Here is an 18,257-nt window from a genome sequence, read left to right as displayed (position 1 = left end):
CAGAAGCTATTAACAAATCATTAGTGACTTTAACTAAAGCTGTTTCAGTGCTGTGGAGTTTACGAAATCCCGATTGAAGGGCCTCAAAAAGATTGTTTGCGTTAAGATGAGAATTCAATTGAACAATTCGCTCTAAAATTTTGCCGAGATATGGAAGATTGGATATGGGATGGAAATTATTAAGATTTTCAAAGTTAATGTTATTTTTTTTGGGGTACGGGGTCACAGCAGCAATTTTAAATGCATTTACGAGTTCGATCAATCTTAGAGCTAAAGAAATCAAGAAACTTATTACAGAGGTGAGTTGAGGCAGAACCAGTCAAAGAACTCTTACATTTGAGTAGTTTGTTGATTGAATGAAACAATTGTCTCGGGTTATTCTGAGTGTTATCAACAATCTGTGCAAAATAAGCAGCTGCAATTTTAGTCATTTTTTTGCAATTTTTTATCATTATTCCATGGAGAGGAACATCCAAAGGAAACAGATCATGATTTCAAAGGGGCAAGTAAATCCAGGTCAGACAAGAGAAGGCGAAAATCAGGACTCGCGAGCTGTTATCTGTGCGCACAACCTCACACCCCCGAAACGCACAACGCAGAGAGAGAGAGAGATAGCACTCGAACACCGAATTAATTCCTCTTTTGCGTTTACTTGCGCTTGAACGGACACATACACACACAATTATGTCAAAATACCTGTCTCGGCTAGTATTCTTTCGATTACTTCATAGGTGAACAGTTGAGAAAGAAACCGGGTGTGTGTCAGCTATCCAGTCCGTGCTTTTCTTCTTAAAGTGACAGCAGCCTAATATTCTTGCTAACATCTGTGTCATTAATGTTAGTAAAAAAAATAAAAATAAATAATGAATCTTTACCATCATCTACCATGTTCGAGAGAAAAGAAGATGATGAGAAAATCATGAGGACAGCTTTTAGGATAAGTGTGTTGTGTAAAGTGTGAGTACCAGGTAACATCTCCAGGTGCACCCTTGAGAACCAGACTAAGAAGGTGATGTGCACCCCTGTCTACAGAAATGTGTACTTTCAAAACAACCAATTCAAATACAAATAATATTGTGTAATCTATATGAAATCAACGAGAGGTACAGTCTTTCAGCTCATGAATGTGGTCACAGCCAGATATACGGTAATCGTCTGTGTCAGCCACACGAACGTCAACTCAAAGCATCAAGCTGCAGAGTTATCTATATTTCATTTCACATATAATGTATATATTTCATAATATATTTCATAGGGTGCCTCCTGAAGAAGGCTGTGTTAAGCCGAAATGTGTTGATCAACACTTTTAGGGGTGGTTTCACAGACAGAGATTAAGACTAGTCCTAGATTAAAATGGCACTTTAAACCAGATGCTTTTCCTGTCATGGTTTTAAATAGTTCTAGACTTAGTCTAGTCCAGAGTTTCATAAGCTGATTTCCTGGAGGAAGACTAGAGCTACTACCAGGAGGCAGGTTTAACTTGTTGTGTTTCAGAGAAGACACATGGATACATACAGTTGTGGTCAGAATTATTGGCACCCTTAGCAAATATGAAAAAAAAAAAAAAAAAAAAAAAAAATCACAAAAACCTAACCTTTCATTGAAGTAAAAAAAAAAAAACCTGAAACTGTGGGGGGGGGGTCATTATGAAATGTTTTTTTTTTTTCTCTCTCTAATATGCATTGGCCACAATTGATGGCATTCTTTTATTCAAAACTTTTTGCAACCTCCTTTAGCCGAGACAGCAGCTCTGAGTCTTCTCCTGTAATGCCTGATGAGTTTGGAGAACAGAGACCATTCCTCCATACAGAATCTCTCCAGATCCTTCAGATTCCAGCTCCATGTTGATACACTCTGCTCCTCAGTTGTCTATAGGGTTCAGGTCAGGGGATGATGGCCACATTTTGTTGTTTTTGATGATTGTTTTGGATTATTGTCCTGATGGAAGATCCAAACAAAAGTTTGATTCCATGATGCCATGTATCTGAACAAAATGTCCCAAAAAAGCCCACAATATTAAATATCCGGCAGTATATTTAATTGTACACATGGGGTACTTTTATCCCTATGTGTGTGCACTGTGCACCGGTGTTTTTAGTTTTATCTGACCACTGAACCCAAGATGTAGTAGTGTTTTCGGATGAGAGCATCTGCAGTTCTACAGCTGTGATCCTTGGAGACTCTTTTGACACTATTATTATTGCCCTGATGGTGGAAATGGATTTTTTTTCGTATTCTTTTTACTTTCTATTTTGTGCTATTTTCTGACTTTCTAAGTTGGGAAGCTCATCAGAACTATATTCGTTGGTTTTACTCACTGTGATGGATGATTAAGGAACATGACCTTTTGGTTCCCTCATATTAATAGTCCTGTGAAACAGGAAGTCATGGCTGGACAATTTCTTCCTGGTCTGCTAAAACTTGGGAATATACTTCAGAGATTTTACTCCTAATAATTTCTAGAGGTACGATTAATGGCCAATGTGTTTTAGAGAAAACATTTATTTCATTATGTGATTTTTTTTAATGAAAAATCAAAAGGATAAACAATAAAACAATACAGATTTATTTTCACAGCCTTCTTTATATTTACCAACAGTGCTAATAATTCTGACAATGACTAATATATATGTTTATTCCTTTTCCTGACGTGTGCAGTTTAATTTGCTTGCTTTAAAAGATTTTTTCTGCTGCCATTGTTTTCCTCTGATTTTTTACTCAGCTCCATGCAATTTTAAGCATTTAAGCATCATTCCATGTTTCTATAGGCAATCTTGCTAATTTTTGTTAATTTAATTCATAGTTCAGCTGTTAGTAATGTGAACCTAATCTGTGTTTCAGAAAGCCATTTTGTAAGACACAATTAAATATTCTAGATTAAGGCCTACTCCTGGCTTAATTTAAACCCTGTCCTGGAAACTATCCCTTTATGTTTTAATGACTTAGCCCAGTTAATTAAAGTCTTTTATGCTTAACCACACGAGTGCCTTGTTGTTTCATCTGATGTTTACTCTCATGTGTCCAATGAGCAGCGGTGGCTACGTTTATACCGCTGTAGCATACCCTTCTGGCTTGATTGGGAGGTATATTTGATAGGTTTTGAAAGAAGAGCAAAAAGCTTGGAAGAATTTACTTCAGAAAAAGAACACGATCTGATGCGGTTTGATTCAGCGGATGATATCATTTCTGACAAGTCATTTGACACTCCCTCTCATACAGCCTTTCTAACACAAAAAGTTTCTCACACCAGTTGTAGCACAGTTTGTGTTCAATATAATTTAATTAGACTTTAACACCACAGGCCCCGCATTCTAGCGTTCTGCTGCCCACAACTGAACCATACCGCCAATTCAAACTGTATGCTAATTATCATCTTTGCTAGTTTTTAATAGTTTTAAGCAAAATAGTGAGCTGACAGAACACAAATGAGAGACAAAATAAAACGTACATGAGAATAATAGAAATGATACAGATGTTGCATGTAAGATTCGAACACCCAACCTTTAGACTAGAACCCAGTCACTTAACACAGTGCCCTGCAGAGGACACATGTTTGTCCTGATGTCAAGGAGATCTTCCAAAGTGAGATTGTACACACTAAAGCAGGGGTGGGCAATTAATTTTCCCAAGGGGCCACATGAGAAAATGGGGTGGTTGTGGAGGGCAGCACCAGTACACTCAACTCATTTCCCTTCATAAAAACAGTAAATGAAACAATGATACATTGAAAATGTGGAGCACACAATCACTATTTAATCAGTTTAATGAAAATCAATTTTAAAAATGTGCATTTTTATCCAGTGTTTCAAAAAACAGCATCACAACTTTTAGATTTAATATAACTTTTATATCTATTATAAAAAAAAAGGACCAGCATCACTTTAACTAAAAAAAAAAAAAAAACGGCAGAAGGTGGCAGCAAGTCACTGTTAATGAGTTAATCATTGAGAATCATCCAAACACCCGATTCATTCAGAAACTAAACATTTGCCTGCCTTAATGTGGGAGTCATTGACATTCAACCGATTCATTCAACTCGTTCAAACAGCTGATTCATTCACCGCCGCGTGTTGCTCAGAGACTCGAAACTGCGGTGGTGTTTGTTTGGAACTACTTTCGTTGGAGAAATATACCAAAAACATTACGGGGTAAAACGTAAGCCTCTAAGTATTAACTTCTTGTTTATAATTGTATTTGACATTTGTAGTAATACTGATACTTGGAGAAAAACGGTACTATTCGTTTACCTATATTAAAGTATATTTTATATATACTGTAATATATATATATATATATATATATATATATATATATATATATATATATATATATATATATATATATATATAAACAATGTAGTAAACAATGGGGCATTTTTTCCAGATTGTTAAAACAACAATTGCGATATTATCGATGTAGATATACATCACATCCCTTTGATGCAGGACTGGCCCTATCGGGCAAGTGGCAGTTCTGTCAACTGTCCCGTCCCGTGCGTCGTTCACGCTGGCCCCGGGCCATCAGGCAGCCACACGGGCCGGTCAAGGATAGTAGATGCCCGGGTCTGCACTAAAGCATTAGATACCATGCTAACCAGTTAGCATACTAAGCTAACATAGGAGCTCACATTTTACTATTGGTTAGCCTAACATTGCATACAACAACAAATACTGACCGAAGAAATACACAAAGGTGTTTCTTTGTAACAGAGAATATTGAAAATTTGTTTGGTAATTCCTGTGCGCTTCAGTTCAAAGATCATCGGAGACATTTTGGACATAATTGAACAGGATTTCTATGAGGAGTAGCAAAAAAAATGTTTGGTTTCGATAGTTTGAAGGATTGTAAAGATACTTTTAATCTAAATTTTGATCAACATCATTAACTCTGCTCTGTGCAACTTTGTCTAATGAACATTGGGGCCAATGTTGGTGAGAAATGGACAACATTTGAAGTAGCAGCAAATAATGAAAAACGGTCAAAATGGTGATTCCTGGAATGAGTGAATGGGATCAGCATGAGAAGATAAATCAGATTGACTCATTTCATTTCTAGGACAAAAGTTTTAAAACATTTTTGAACTGATGGTTGGGGACCTATTCATGCCCACCCCAATAAGTGTGCCAAATTTCATCATTTTCCTACAAGCAGATCTATGGGCTGCTATAGACTCCCATGGTAGAGGATTAATAATAATAATAATAATAATAATAATAATATTGCAAACAGCAATTCAGGGCAAAGCACTGAAGGCACTGCAAGCACAAGTACAGCAAGCAGAATGCTGGAAAATGACAAAAGAGACATTCAACATAAAGATATTGCATTTCAGACAATGTTATAAGCTTTTTTTTTTTTTTTTTTTTAGGCATTACGTTTTGAACACTAGGGGGTGCTGACTTTAAGGTTTTCATGCACCTTCAGGAAATGTTAACAATGATCTCTATAAATGTTTTTGCTCATACGTCCAAGCATTTAAGAAATGACAATTTAAAATGGAGGGCAGGCAATTCATCAAATACAGTATCGGCAGATTTGGAACCAAAGAATCCGTTTTTTTTTTTCGGATTTTTTGAGAATTTTCTCAAAATTTGTCATGTACCCTCAGATAATTATGCCAACAAATCATATCATGTTTTGTTTAGATAAATCAAAGTATTGCTGAGAGATTAGGGATGCACCGAAATTTCGTCTTGAAATATGAACCCTAACCCTTACGTAAAAAAGTTTTCAGTGACCACCTCAGAGGTGTAAGTAACTTTTACAATCAAAAACTATTAAGTCTAATTCATATGAAATATTTTTTGTGTGATCAATTGTAATACATTTAATTAATGTTGACGCTCCCATAACGCATCTGTATCTAGTATAGCATTATTCCCATAACAGAGATGCAAAGCGCCGTTTCTCTGGCATTTCCAAAGCACATAAAATATAATACTGTGGCTTGGCTTGAATGGTCGAACGAAATCTACATTTTTAAACATCATTTACTCTACCAACTTTTATGGGCCCTGTACTTCCTATTTGAGCCAATGCAGATGAATAAGCAATGACATTTATTTTATGATTGACATTAATTTATTTGTGACATAAAAACATATTTGTGAATGTTTTTATTAGCAAATCTCATTCTATTTATTTGTGAATATGTTTAATTTTTGTGAAACTCCTGACATTTATTTGTGGATCATAATCTATGTATTTGGAATGAAGGAACAATTCTAACCCCATATTTCTTGTCAACTGTCATCTAGTTGTCTTAGCAACCTACGTTCCACAAAAGATCAAGGAACACAAATTACAAGATTTTTGGGCTAGTAGCCTCAGCGAAAAACATTTTCTGAAATAAATTCACACGAGAAACTTGTTCTACCTCCACATTTTTCACCATCTGTATGCAGCTCGTAATAAAATGAGGACACAACAGCACACACTTCCTCAACAACACTGAGTTCCACCCGGAAGAGATAAAATATCCACCTAATGATGGTCTCTGAAACACACTTATAGATCACTCAAAACTAACAAAAACACGGGCTAGATAAATTGTTTCCTGAAAAAGACAAATTTGAGGGTGGAGGTCATGGGCACATCAGAGGATGTGAATGGGTGAGTTCCTATTCACCTTTTTCCTGAGAAACGATGAGCGCCGCCATGATGAATTCCAACTTCCGTTTGGATGCTGTCCTGTTCCGGGCTGTTCACACCACTCTGAACATCTTGTATTCTCTCTTATCTAACACACCTGATTGTTAACAGAGAGCTCCATGAACTGAACTGTGTGAAAAAACACACATTTTGGAATTTCCCGACGGACAGGTCAGGAAATAGAGGGCTGGCACCCCAAACCAACGGAGGGTGTTTTGTTAGAGAGACATTTGCTTGTCTCCCATTTGATGCATGGGATGAGGCGGTCGAAACCTTCACGTCCCGCTTGTGTTCCTTCTTGGGGCTTATCTGTAGTCTCAGAAGGTTTGACAGGGACTCTGTGTGAACAGTTCTAGTCAAGAGAATTCTGACTCTCAGGGTAGTTTTGCTGATGGCTTTAACATCACTCAAGCAGATTGGTGTTTTGTAGGCCTTATTGGTGATCTCATCTTGTATGGATTTTGCTCCCGGTTTAGTTTAAGGGCACATATTATGCAAAATCCACTTTTACACGGTTTGGACATAAATGTGTGTTGGCAGTGTGTGAACACAACCACCCTAGGGCTGCACGATATATCGTTTTAGCATCGAAATCATGATGTGTGCATCCGCGATAGTCACATCGCAGGATGTACAATGTCTAGTTTAGGGATCGTTAATCCAGCACGGTTCAAAACGCACGCGATTCTCTGATTAATAGCACGATCATACAATGAAAGTTTATCATTTGAAGAGTTCAAAAAATTCAAGAGATTTTAAACCATTTGAGCGCAGGAAGACACAAAACAGAACTCAATTCTGAATGTGCCCAAGTGTGGCTGTTTTAAGTGCACACACACACACACACACACACACACACACACAAACAGCTGCGCAGACGCACGTGAACGCCACATGCTATTTTGTGCCTGAATGGACACATGCAAAAAAAAACATCTAAATGCACGTAAAAGATCACCTATCCTGGTAAACACAACTGAATATGGCTTAGGTGAACGAAACAACTGAGAAAGAAAACCGGATGTGTAACAGTATTTCGGATCCGCGCCGCGCATTCGTTCTTAAAGGGACAGTAGCCCCTGCTGCTTTCTGTGTCAGGAATCTTAATCAAACAACAAAAGACAAAGAGAAAAAACACTTTTGTAGTTTTAACACAGATTAATTATGTTTAATTTATACAGTGAGACTATGCAGTATTATTTTACATTTGATTCAATTTCTGTACCTGAATACTGTTAGACTTACCTGAAATATATAAAGCACTATTTATTTAATCTTTGTTCTATTATATTTATCTGTGCTTGTAATTTAATTATTTTCTATGCATATTCACTTCACTACAAAATCACCCCAATCATCCTATAATTATTAATTCTTTCCAAATAGAGCCATTTAAGTCATCTAGGGAATGTTTTTCATATCGCAATATATATCGCAGAAAAACAAAATATTGCAATGTCAGTCTTTTCCAATATTGTGCAGCCGTAGCATCAACAATGTCTCGTAAGTAATCCTGGTGTTCTGTTTTAGAATACAAGACTGAACATAAGACTCTTCATCCCAACATCCGAGCCACGCAGTGGATTCGTTTTATTTTTGAAGGTAATGCGCCCCAAAATCTGCCTAAATGTGTTTATGTCTACACAAATCATTTCACTCCATACTGCTTTGTGAATGAGGGGCAATACAATGCAGGCTTTACTAAAACATTGTTACTCAAGGATGGATCTGTACCAACTGTTCATGATCCTCCGAAAGTAGAAAGTGTCTCACTGTTTATTTTTTATTATTTTTATAGTTAGCCAGTTCCACAGCAAATGCAGCTAAAGCTATTGTTGTCTTAGAGACCAGGGGCCTGTACCATGATGGTAGATGAACAAACTCAGGGTTATAGGATTAGTTTCAAGTTGACAAAACCAAACCACTCCAATCCGGCTTTGTTGGTACCATGATGCTGATCATCAACTTTCTCTGTCAACTCAGGCCTTGATCCTGAGATTGTGGAGCGCGTGCACATGAATGCGTGACATCAGTGGTGAACAGCCAATCGCATGCCTTGCAACATAGAGAAACTATGATTCACTTCTCGCGAGAGAGCCAGCGTGATTCAAGGCTCTTTTGAGCTTAAGAGATTGAAGAAAATGAAGAATTTAAACGCATTTACACTAAAGAAAATACTTGTCCATGAAAGAAATTATCTTGCTTTATCAGTGAAAGTGAAACTTGTGAAATGAGTTTATATAGTTCATAATATATAGCGATAAAGACTCAAACATGTAAGGTAACAGTCATTTTTAAAGTTTATTTACAGCTTATTTATATTACACATGATCTGTATATATTAATAGATGCTAGATTCTTAATAATAACTGTTAAACTAAAATCGCTTCTGTAATGAATTAATAGTAATACAGATCATATAGTAATTTTATAAATCATATATAAATTATAAAATAATTCTAATTATCATTAAAGCCAGATAATTTCATTGTTGTTTTACTATAGTGACCTTTAATTTGGAGGAAGAGAAACTGGGGGAGTGACTTTATTGCGTTGGATGTGTCAGTGTCACTTAGCTTACATCTGATTGGTCCAATTTTGGTTTAAGATCTCTAAACCAGAACATAACCTGCCCCGGAGCAGGTTAGCGTGGAGTGTAAGTTACTATGGCGATGAACACCGCTAAAAGCCAAGTCATTTTCATGGTACCTAAAACCCAGGATTGGAGTAAACTAATCTCAAACTTACCTGGTTAGCCAACTAATCCAGCTACATGGTACAGGCCCCAGATGTCCATCGTCTATTTTAAACCTTGTTTATATACTTTACAACCACACGTTTGTAAAGAGCAGCGTAAAAACCGATTGTCTTGAAAAACTGGTGGTGGGTTGGTGTATTGAAATTATATTTTTACAATTATAAATGCACAAAATGTATTGACATAGACCTCATGTTTAATACAATAGTTTCATCCCTACATCTCCTATAATACAATATACTGTTAGTCTCGAGAGTATTTACATTAGTCAATAAATACATGGATCCACATAAAGAATTAGATTGTCCCGATGGACTAGTGGTAAAATTCTTGTTAAACATGCCAGAGGTTCTGTTTTGTTTTTTTGTTTTTTTCTCATTAAAGCTAATATTAACATTATTTTCTCATTAAAACTAATCATTTTATATGAACATTAAAATTAAAGATGTTTATAAGTGATTGTACATTAAAAGCAGCTAGGGACACGTTTATGTGCATTTCGTCTTGTGATTTCACCGGAACGAACAGAGAGTCTCCACACTGGCGTTAAGCGATAGATTGAAGCGCTCGTCCGTGTGAAGACAGCGCAGCGCTCTAACGTCAAGAGAACACTGTTGCGCCACTGATAACAGAGGCAACAAAGAGTGGTGGGGACGTGTCCCACCCGCAAATTAGGCCTATGACTACAACACATTAACATCCTACTGAGTCACAACCAGTTTATCAGCCCATACACTTCGCACAGACTGACACAATGAACCGACTGCTGTTCAAACAGATAAGACCAGGGAACCGGGAGTCCATTCCACATCCAAATGATAAAACCTGATAAACTGCAGCCTGTCATCCTCCTGTGACTGAAAAGAAAAGGAGAAGTCGACTGCAATAACACAAAGCTTAAAGAAGTTGCAGTGACCTTTAAGGAACATTACATAATTAGGGAACGAGATGCTGCATAACTCTGCCACAACCTCCTTCATCTGAGGAAATATGAGGACTGATACCCAGACAATTCATTTTAAAGGGGACCTCACAAGATGTGATATAAATCTCTGGTGTCTCCTGAATGTGTCTGTGAAATTTCAGCTCAAAATACCGCGTGGATTTGTTATTGTACCGTGTTTTATCTGCCCATTTTTGGATGAGAGAAAAAAAATGCACTGATTTGGTATGTGTACCTTTAAATGCAAATGAGCTCGCAATTCCAATACACAAACAATACAGGAGAAGCTCACAAAGGAAATATAACTCTCAAAATGGATCAGTACTAACTGTTTGTGATGCAGCATATCAGATCATGTAGGTGTGGGCAGGGCCGGATTAACATAAGGGCTAGGTGGGGCTGAAGCCCAGGGCCCGCGGGTAGAGGGGGCCCGTGATTGGCTGGAGGAAATGAGATTGACAAGTCAAAGGTGGTTGATTTGTGTCTAATAAAATAACAAGAAAAAATGATTGGAAAATGTGCCTGACTGATAAATCACCGTCCAATCAAAATCACTTTACAATTCGTGCCATGACATCGGGAAACGCCTCTTTGCGTTACGCTATCGCATGTAGACTAGAAATTTGGCCTTTATTGCTTGTTCAGCCTCGCTGGTGTTCAAAATGATAAAAAAAAAAGTGATAGTGGTGCGCAAAAAAAGGAAAAATAAGCTTGAAAGGTAGAAAAGGGATGCTATTCTTACAGCAAAAATTCCAAAACGAACTAACTGCTTCGGTTCACATAAAACATCCGAGCCAGTGGAAGACCCCGCGTGCAGCGGCAGCTCACAATTATCTTCACCCACCGACACCGTCGCCGATCTGCGTGCTTTACACGTTGAAAAAGGTGAGATAGCAGCTGCATCAAGTTATTATTTTTATTACGAGCTAAGCCCTATTCGGATGGTAATTGTTTCTCATGAAAATGTAAGGTGTTTTCAACATTTACAGGGACGAGTCGGTTGATTTTTATTGCCGTTTGAATTCAGAATGTCAGTGTTTTTCTCCCATCATCATCATCACCCGTGTAAAAACCCTGAATTAACTTTCCTACTGTTTTTTGACGAACACCAATGTCGAGTGACTTGTCTCCACTATCTGCCTTTGAAGCACATTCTATCAGTTGCAGTTCTGGTGCCTCCATCCGTACAACTCGACCTCGACACATTCACATCACATGTTAACACAGCGGTAGAGTTACTCACGGCCACGGGACACTGCACTTATTCGCAATCACAAAAGTTCTTTATTTGCATGTGCTTTAAAGCCCTGCCAGTTAAACATGTCATTCGTGTGCTGTTCTGAGATGCGCTTTTTCTGACCCCATACACCCGAAGCGTGCACACAAGCCTGTCAAACTGCACCTGACTACTGGACTTCAGCTTTCGCGTCTGATTGCCCTATAATACTGTCAAATACACAAAAGGTTTACATAAACACAGTTGGTTATGTCTGAAGTGAGTTGAGAAAATCGGACGCGTGCAGGTCTTAAAGTGACAGCATCCTAATAGTTAGCATGCGGACCCTTGTCCTTAAAGGATTAGTTCACTTTTAAATAAACTTTTCCTGATAATTTACTCACCCCCATGTCATCCAAGATTTCCATGTCTTTCTTTCTTTCTTCAGTCAAAAGAAATTAAAGTTTTTGATGAAAACATTCCAGGATTTTTCTCCTTATAGTGGACTTGAATGGGCACCGATTGAAGGTCAAAATTAGTTTTACTGCAGCTATAAATTGTTCTAGATGATCCCAGATGAGAAATAAGGGTCTTATCTAGTGAAACCATCGCTCATTTTCTGAAAAAGATGGAAAATTATATAAGTTTTAACCTTAAATGCTCATCTTGAACTAGCTCTCTTCTTCTTCTCCTCTATTTGGATTCCGTATTACTGCCCTCCACAGGTCAAAGTTTGAACTAATTGTTATATACTATTGAACTAGCATATTGCATATAAAAATTAGTTAAAACTTTGACCTGAGGAGGGCAGTAATACACTTAGCAGCGTCTACTGCTGGAATTCTAATAGAGAAGAAGAAGAAGAAGGGAGCTAGTTCAAGATGACCATTTAAGGTTAAAACTTATATAATTTTCCATTTTTTTCAGAAAATGAGCGATGGTTTCACTACATAAGACCCTTATTTCTCATCTGGGATAATGTAGAACAATTTGAAGCTGCAGTGAAACTAATTTTGACCTTTAATCATTTGGTGCCCATTCAAGTCCACTATAAGGACAAAAATCCTAGAATGTTTTCATCAAAAACTTTAATTTATTTTCGACTGAAGAAAGAAATGGACATCTTGGATGACATGGGGGTGAGTAAATTATCAGGAAAAGTTTATTTAAAAGTGAACTATTACTTTAAAGGAATAGTTCACCCAAAAATTAAAATCCTGTCATCACATACTCACTTTCAAGTTGTTTTAAACCTGAATGAGTTTCTTTCTTCTGTTGAACACAAAAGAAAATATTTTGAAGAATGTGGGTAACTAAACAGTTGCTGGTCCCCATTCATTTCCATAGTAGGAAAAAAAAAAATATAATGTGGAAATCACTGGGGACCATCAACTGTTTGGTTACCCACATTCTTCAAAATAGTTTATTTTGTGCTAATCAGAGGAAAGAATTATTGTGTCAGCAATATATGCAATACAATTTTAAAATATGTAAAATATTTTATATGTTAAATATATTTTAAAATATGTTAAATAACATGGAATGTTTAGTGTGCTTATATAAAATGATTTGATAAAATGAAATTTGAAAAAATATAAAAATAATAATTAAAAAAAAAAAAATCTTGTGTTACAAGACACTGTGGCTTGGCAATCATATGAAAGGGGGCCCTTGGTGTTGCTATAGCCCCAGGGCCCAACGTGTTCTTAATCCGGGCCTGGGTGTGGGATGTTTTTTGCGGATGTTTGCTAACATTCGATTCTGAATGAGTTTGATGGCGTGCTGCGCGGCTAACGTGGTTAAAGCGGGTGTGCCTCATACGTCCTGAAAGTGAAGCTGCGGGCTCTTTGATCGCCCCCTGGAGGCTGGATGCAGTACAGGTCATAAACCCCGCCCGCTCAATGCAGACGAATGAGACTTCAGTGAAAACTTAAAAATAAATTCTGCTTCAAATAAAACTTTCCGAAAGATGGTTTTGGTCATTTAAGGTAGTTGTTATCACGCTGATTTATTTTCAATTGTTCGTTTTTGTGATAAGTTTGATTTTAGCTAGCAATTTGGTGCTATAGAAACGGGGCGTGTCGTCATGATTGACAGTCGTGATTGACAGCTCGTCTGAGGACTGTCGGGGCTTCGAGGGGAGAGTGAAGATAAATAAATAACTATTAATTTTCAGTTTCTGTGTTATTTCACAACGACAAAATGAGTTGTTCAGCAGTAAACTGTACTAACTGACCTACAGGATCTGCCGGATATCTGAGTTTTTCTCGGTAACGTTAAATGTGGGCTTCATAAGCTAATTAATAAACGTTATTAGTCAAGATAACACACCTAATGTTAACCATGATGGAATAAAGCAGGTGATCGTTATCTGGCAGTTACTAATTATTTTTATGGGTATAAAATAATAATTAGCAGGATAAAACTAATGATAGCCTACTCTAATTAATTATAGAGCGCTGTCTACAGCAATCGATCTCTTGTAACATTAGTTTAAACCTTTTATTTAAAATGGCAGGACCGTTTCTGACATTTTAGAGTTGTTTCTAGTGTCATATTGTATTGAGTTTATCTACTGAATTTGCTGTTTCAAAAATATTATTGCTCTAGAAACAGAATAGCCTATTATTTTATAGGTAGAATTCTAAATTACGTATAATTTATATAGCCTATTTAAAATTCATCAATGATGACGCAGTCGTCTGGGCGGAAGTTTGATACCGCGACTCCGCCTCCGACTCCACTGACGATTCCTTCTGCGCATGCCCAGGCTCCAAACTGACGTTTTTGCGTAACATGTCAGCGCCCATCGGCGTCCATCTTTTTTTACGGTCTATGGGTTAAAGCTACGCTGTTGTAGACTCGATAAGAATAAAGATGCTTTTATGAAAATGAAATGAAGATGCGAAAAAATGAAAATGACGTGACTCTAGTCTCCATGAATACGGTAAGAAACAGAGCCACATTTAACAGTACAATAGCAACGTGTCAACGAAAAACATTCAGAAAGACAATCTGCAAACATCACGAAATATACTTCTGTGTAAATCCTGTTTGTTTCACTGACCCTCGTGTGCAAAGCAGTCTGGTGTAAAATGACTTACACATACTGGTATATGAATTTATCTGGACACATTCCCTTCATAAATAAAATTACACCACCGTGTCTTTAGTGGTTCAGATGCCATGAGTTTCGGAGTTTAGCTGTTAACAGATCAGTGATAATGCATACATAGAGACATATCAGGAGCTCGGGGATGGCCGTTCTTGAGTCCTGCTGCCTGCAGAGTTTTGTTCCAACCCAACTCACCTTCCTTCACGTAGCTTTAGTAACTCTTTATTTACACTGCACGAGTCTGTGGCGCGTTACGGCTCCGACACGGCCACCGGAGTTAACCGCGACAACATAGTCAGTGCTTGTGTTTACACCAGCCACGCTGCGGCACGTTTCAGAAGCGGGTCGTCGCACTGCTTCGCTAAAGATCGGCACTAAGTCTGTTTTTCACGGACAAATTCATTGCAGGTTTATTTATCTATTTTTTTATTGCAAATGTCAAGTGTCCCCAACTAAGCAAGATAAAGGCGACAGCGGCAAGGAGCCCAAACTCCAAAGGTGACATCAGGTGGCAAATAAACACAATAAAACTGTATTAAAAACACGAAAAATCATGGAAAACAACGTCGGACAGTCAAATCTCGTGTTCTGGCTGCTTTGCTTCTGAAATGCTTCTGGTGTGAGTGGACACCACATAGAGGACGGACCAAAACCTCACCAGAGCCGTAACGCCGCAGATGTGTGCGGTGTGAATAAGGGGTAATCCTGAAGACATTCAAGTGTGTTTGATCAGGGTTGCAGTTGAACTGTGCAGGACAGCTGCACTCCAGGACCAGTGTTACTGGTACAATGCTGTGTCCGTAACAATGGCGGCGCCGTGGGTGGAAACGTGCAGATTAAGGGGCGGTGATATTATACGTCAATAGGGAAGGGAAATCTGAGCAGCTCGTTTTTTCACATGCCTGCAGAGAAAGGCTTACCAAAACAAAGTTACTGGAAGATGCACCAGGGAGACGATTATAACACTTAAACACAGAAAAAGTCATTTTCATGATATGTCCCCTTGGGTGGGAGAGTTCGAGGGCACATATAACTGTAGAATATATTACACACATTTCCATCATGCATGAAAAATATTTTAATATGTAGTCTGCAAAAGCTTACAAAAAAGAAATGTGTTTATTAGATGTGCTAGCCAATTCTGTGGGGTCCAGCAAAGTCAACAAAACAGTTCAATTAAAATCAATACATAAGACATTTCATCATAAGAACTACTAACACGGTGATCGAGACAGTGCAGTGTTGTCATGGTAACATGTAGTGAGGATAAAGAGGAAATGACGGCGTCTTTCATTACTCTCCTCACCAAGTGTGTGTTAGGACACATTATGAGACACAATCGCCCTCCTCCTGTCCTTTAGAGTGAGGATTCTCAGTTATTAATATTAGCCTAATTTATCTTGATGCAAACTTCCTTATTGACGTTATACGTGTTTATTTGGGAATAAGGGATTGTCTGTGTTTATCCACAGGCAGTATATACTTTACAAGATTTAAAGAAACTCATGTTACCTCGGGTCACTACTGTAAATGCCCCAGAAACGAGTTAACTTATTCATTTCTGTAAAATTCAATTTGAAATTACCTAAATGTGTGTTTTGTTTTTGTTTTTGAAAATGGAATAACTATTGAATATGGATAGAATTCGCATTCCGTCTTCTTATTAGAAATGACATTATACAGTTTACACATGACATGTTACATTAAAGGCACCAATCTGAAACGTTACATAACCCCTCAACCAATCACTGCGTGCATATGATGGAAACATGTCTGTCCAATTTGTCTGTGGTAATCCATGAAATATGTGAAGCAGATAGAAGTAATGACACCAGCAGACACAAAGATCTTTCCCTCTAGATAAACGATTTGAAACACTGAGGATATGAGGAGGAGGAGAACGTGCTAAATTCACATCAGCTCATTTAACACTCATCTCTGTGTGCCGCTTTCACAGCATCTTCTCACACAAACACACACTCACACTCACATTCTGCTCTTGCACAAGCTGAACCATCTCTCACTTCCACCCACTCCATTACGGAGCTGTGCAGGCATGAACACACACACACACACACACACACACACACACAAACAAACCCCTGCCTGGCACACACACACATCTCAACGCTCAAAGGCAAAGATGTGCACACTACACACCATTTGCACAAACTGAGTAACATCACAAACACAAGCAGGTAACATATGCACACACCTGCAATGAATATTTTTGTAGTTTAAAGTGCACACATGCCATTACATCATACACACACGCACGCGCGCGCGCTCTAGTGCAGGTCAACTGAAACTGCTTTATACGCACATACAGCATTTTGACTCAGTTTGTGATGGTTTGAATAAAGATGTGTGTAATGCAATTGGTGTTCATTAAAATATCAATCTTATATCTCAACACACACACACACACACACACACACACACACACACACAATCATGACACCTTTATGCATAACCCGAAATATACAGAGAATCAAACAGCTGATGGCACATTCAAAGCGCATGTCCACTCATATGGGGAAGCATCTCTCTCTTTTCTCTCTCCCACACACACACACACACACACACACACTCCATTAAAAGCACATAACTGCGCAATATGCTCTGATAACAGCGCAGAAATAAATAAATTCTGCAAACTTCTCTGATTTCCCATTATAACAACCAGCTGCAGTTCACACTCAAACTAATTAATCATATGCATGACATAACACCTATATAAACCTGATCTATTTCAGCACTCTCTTCATATATTTTCATCTCCTTTCATGCACAGTATGATGTTATAATCACTATATTTTAATATTTCTCTCTGCTCCTCTCGGAATCTGTGCCATCAGTCACACAGGGTTTTATACTTACCTTGATTTCTTTCTCCCTTTTTCTCGCTTGTTGCTGTTTTCCTGTCTGTACAGTGTGATGCAGGTTTAATGATTGCTGAAGGGATGGTAGCTGGCAGCAGTCTTCCTTGTCTCAGACAGGGAATGAGCCTGGGGTTCTGGGAATGTTTTACCTTCTTTTCGGTTGTTAGGATTATTATGTAGGATTCAGCGTTATGAAGAGTGTTTGCAGTGAGGAAGATGCTTTCATTTTCCTCTGAGAGAGAGTGCACTGCCTCCTCCTAACAGCCTGTCGGAGTGAGTCATCAGCACTCGACCAATTACACGCTGAGTGTCTGAATCTGATGAGAATCAGCGATGGAAGTGGGCAGAACCGACCGTACACGCTTCGAAAGGACACAATAAAATAAAGGAGAGCGCGAGAGGAGGGGAAGGGAAACAAGGGAAGAAAGAGCCAAAGACATTTTTTTTTACAGATACAAGCAAAGAAAGAGTTTATTGTGTGTTTGAAGGCTACTGATTTTCTTCTTCATTATTTTTCTGCTCTAAAAGTCTAGGAGCGTCAGAAAGACAGGATGGTACTCGTCCGACACTAGGTGGCGCAATAAGGCAATTTGCGTCTTGGATCATAACTTTAGAGCTAGAAACAAAAATCTTTTTCCAGAATTCTTGATTCAAGCCCAACAAATGTATATCATCGACTTTATTTTTCCACC

The 18,257-nt window shown here is 38.1% G+C and overlaps 1 protein-coding gene across 1 annotated transcript in view; it reads right to left on the bottom strand.

Annotated features, from left to right (window-relative positions):
• The window catches only part of prickle2a (prickle homolog 2a), an 80,891-nt gene extending 63,199 nt beyond the window's left edge, over positions 1–17,692 (bottom strand). The window contains exon 1 of the mRNA XM_067394148.1: positions 17,564–17,692. The gene's annotated coding sequence lies outside the window, so the exon portion shown is untranslated. The remainder of the gene's footprint in view (positions 1–17,563) is intronic.
• Between the last annotated feature and the right edge of the window lie 565 nt (positions 17,693–18,257).

This window comes from Chanodichthys erythropterus, chromosome 9 (assembly GCF_024489055.1).
Source record: "Chanodichthys erythropterus isolate Z2021 chromosome 9, ASM2448905v1, whole genome shotgun sequence".
Taxonomy (NCBI): Eukaryota; Metazoa; Chordata; class Actinopteri; order Cypriniformes; family Xenocyprididae; genus Chanodichthys; species Chanodichthys erythropterus.
The sequence above is the reverse complement of the archived record's forward strand: the minus strand, read 5'-3'. Positions and strand labels throughout refer to the sequence as shown.